This window comes from Staurois parvus, unplaced genomic scaffold, assembly GCF_062004578.1.
Source record: "Staurois parvus isolate SC_StPar_1 unplaced genomic scaffold, SC_StPar_1.0 ptg000624l, whole genome shotgun sequence".
Lineage (NCBI taxonomy): Eukaryota > Metazoa > Chordata > Amphibia > Anura > Ranidae > Staurois > Staurois parvus.
The window spans coordinates 1,607,230-1,611,134 of NW_028318420.1; the positions used below are offsets into that span (position 1 = coordinate 1,607,230).

Consider the following 3,905-nt stretch of genomic DNA (forward strand, 5'->3'; position numbering starts at 1 on the left):
TATGTCAATCACATAATTATTATTATTATACAGGATTTATATAGCGCCAAATGTTTGCTCAGCGCTTTACAATATAAAGGGAGACAATACAGCAATGATACAGTTCCATACAAGAGGGATAGGAGGGCCCTGCTCCTTGGAGCTTACAATCTAGGAGATAATTGTGTTAAGGAGTGTAGCCCTAGCCCTAAAGAAGATTGGGTTCCCTGGTTCTTAGTGATAACAACCCTTTAGGCAGTACTGTATCTTCTGAGACACCAAGGCTGAATGAAAAGATGTTTATTTGGGTGGCATGCCTGACAGAGTAAGCCCCGGTTCACACTGGACCTGACTTTAAAATCATGAGACTTCACTTGAGTCTTCACAAACTCTCATGTTAGAGCGACTTCATACCTATGCAAGTCACGCCTGAAATCACAAAAAGTTAGAGTTGCACCAATTTCAACTGTTCCATTGCGGACAATAGGGTACGACTTTGAAACTGTCAAACTGACAAGTTGCACTGGTGTGAACCGGGGCTAAGTGACAACTAATCGTAAATAATAACAAATAGCAGTTGCAAAAGTAAAGATTCACAGACGAGATATTATTTAACCTAATTTCACAGGGTACCCAAAACCAGGCTAAAAGTGGCAAAGTTCGCACCTCCTAGGCCTTGACTTATGGGGGAGCCCTAAATATATATATATATATATATATATATACTGTTTATATAAAGAAAATATATACTGTAAATATACATACGTATAAAAATCACAGTACCACCTTTTTTCCCTCCCCCCTAGTCAGTGGTACATAGAGGGGAGGTACATTGGGTACAAGAGGGGATTCAGGGGGTCTGAACCCCCACAGAGCACCCTGTCCTAATGCCCACTTAGTCTCTCATGCAGCATGGAGTCACGCCACTCAGCAACAGCAAACAGTTCTGTGGAGAATATAGGCTGAGTGGCAGCGGCATCCACGGTCAGCGCTAGTAGTTCCCAGACTTCCCTCTTCTCTTTCTATGAATGCCTGGTCCTGGGGACGGAGCAAGCACATGACTGGTTGCTAGGATATTGGCGGTCAGAAAAGGAGGAGGGCAAGCATGGAAATTCCGCTTCCAGTCCTACCCAGACATGACTGCAGGCAGGAAGTAGGAACACAGGGCAGGCTCTGCACAGAGTTTCCAGGTTTACCAGCGGAACTGAGGGACTCAGGTGAGGTAAATATCCTGCTACCTATAAAATGTCTTCCCACCTCACCCCCCACCACCACCTCACCTCCCTCCCATACAGTCTCTCCTACTCCCTCATACCATTTCACCTACCCTCCATACCTCACCTACTCCCCATACTGTCTCACCTACCCCCCATACCACCTCAGCTACCCCCTCATACCACTTCACCTACTCCCCAGACTTCACTTTATCCCCATACCACCTTATCTACCCACCATATCACCTCACCTTCCCTGGATACCACCTCACCTTCTAGGTATAGCATCTCCCTCCATCCCTTTCTAATCACTGTGCCTCCCTGTTACCAACCTAACCCCCCACCCCCAGGACACAGCATCTTCCACCCACCCCCCCCCCCTTATTCCACCTCCCTCCTACCTACCTTAACCTTTCTCCCTAATTAAAGCACCTTCCATATGCCTCATTCTGCCATGCTCACACTGTAAATGTATGTCTGCTGACCCATTTGGGAACAATGCACTCCAAATGTAGTTGCTAACTTCGTTCATTTGTTCTTAAAATGGTATTCCTGGTATTCTTTTCTCATTAACAAAGCCCTACCCTTTCCCTCCCTATTAGGAACCTTTCCCTACTGCTAGTTGCTGTCCCTGACAAGTGGAGTCTCTCCCTACACAAGCAACTCACAAAATGTGTGCCAAAGATTGGGAGCAGGGACTTAAAAAGACCCTTCTTACCCAAGATGGCCACCATGGGTCACATGGCTGCAGCATAGCCAATCGGAACGCTGACATGGACCCAGGAAACCACAGATAAAACATGTTTCCTTGGACTTCCTCTCCAGGTTGCAATACCACTCGGTTGAGCACCACCTACAGTGGAGCAAACAGACTGCATCTGCCTACATTCAGGCATGAAGACTGTAACAATGTTTGTACCTCTCCTCTTTCCTCACACCAGCTAACTGCAGCAGGGGAGAGGGAGACAAGCGTCAGCAGCAACTGTGTGACAGCCCTAGCTGTGCAACTGCCAGTGACAGCAGCATTGCAGGCAGACTACAGGAGCAATTCAAATCAACAAGTGAAACAAATACGAGAGCTACCAATGCTACACAGCAAACCCTGACACTTCATTACCTTAGAAATTCACTCATTTGATCTTAATCTGAGTACAGCATGCACAATATCTATGTCTAGTCCAACAGTGGATCATTGAGAGCATTCTTCTTGAAGTGTGTGCTGTGTAAAGTTCTCTCTCTCTTTTGTACCTGTGTCATTCTCTCTGTATTATTAATCAATTTCACAGCAGTTTTCAATATGATTGGAAGCTATAAGAAACTTCTTAGTAGTGGCGCTTATTTATTTCTTTCTTTAAAAGGCAGCAAAGACCCTGCCCTGGCCGGCACCTACCAAGATAATTATATAACTAATGACGTATTTTGGGCTAGATGAGCCTTTACGCCTATCTTGCTTTATGTATGTGCTGTTTGACTATAAAATATATTTTAAACTCATACTAATGGAATTTTATTATGTTTCATCCCATAAAATACATACATGCTAATTAGTCAAGATTTCACCTAATTAAATAGTAAAAGTATACGATGCAGGTAAATGTAATCTTCTATAGTCAGCTATCAAATGGCTGAAATAAACAGTCTGCATAAAATTATTATGTTTCCCCAGAGTGCAGAGCTGAGAAAATGAAGTACAATTCAGCAAAATAACAGGTCATAAAAAATTATAGAATTAAACATAAGCCATGATGGAAAACTTTACAGGTAGAAAGATTCATATTAACCCTTTCACTACCAGGTCCATACATTGGACAGACCTGACAGTGGAGGGTTTTACAAACAATCCAGTGGCTGCAGCCACTGGGATTGTGTCTAAAACTGGCAGGCAGACCCTTGCCTGTCAGGTGAAATCAGTTGGGTGGTTGCACTGCAGCCCGATTGCTTCTACAGCCCCTTGTACAGGTGCCCCCTCCCCCATGCGCACACCTGCCATGTATTCCAGGCTCCGTTGGCCATCTGCAGGCCCGGGGAGCGACATGGCGGGTGCCAGGGGGTAGAGAGGAGAGAGGACCCTTTCTATCTGTGACCCAGAAAGCAACATGTATAATGTCACTTCTGGGTCACCATTGTCATATTCTCCAGCCAGGGAGAAATGTATTGCAATGCAATCTGCATTGCAATACACCCAGTGGAGCCCAGAGGAAACATGCAGGGTCTTTTAGAAAAGAGAACCTACAAAAAAAGAGTCACCTACAAATCATCACATAGAGGACATTTTTATTGTTTTATTGCAAAAAATTAAAGTTACATTCAAGCACATAACATCCTCTCAAAAAATATTTGAGGCCCCCAACACATGCGCACGGACACTATGTAAAATGATTTTTTAAACGTGGGCAAAAAATGCAAAAACGGCTCTGACAACGTAAGGGCAGAAGAACATATTAAAGTAAGTACTCAAAATGATAGTAAACTCTTTTGTATACTTTTACCTACAGGTAAGCCTATAATAAGCTTACCTGTAGGTAAAATGAATAACTCCTAAGCGTGCAGGGGATATTTGCTCTTTTTGAAAGCCAGCACATGCGCTCTGAAGGAATGGCATCATGGCTCGGCCAGTCAGATGGCGGTAGCTCACAAACCCAGAAGGAAGACCGGATGAAGATGGAAGCCTCTGCAGCGGTGACTTTTTAGTGTAAGTCCTTCATAATGTGC

At 44.2% G+C, this 3,905-nt stretch overlaps 1 long non-coding RNA gene across 1 annotated transcript; it reads left to right on the forward strand.

Moving 5' to 3' along the window:
* The first annotated feature begins 1,087 nt into the window (after window positions 1–1,087).
* Window positions 1,088–2,687, forward strand: LOC149449369 (uncharacterized). Its single transcript, XR_016315414.1, has 2 exons — window positions 1,088–1,201; window positions 1,796–2,687. It is a non-coding gene; the product is annotated as an uncharacterized LOC149449369 (long non-coding RNA).
* The last annotated feature ends 1,218 nt before the right edge of the window (window positions 2,688–3,905 follow it).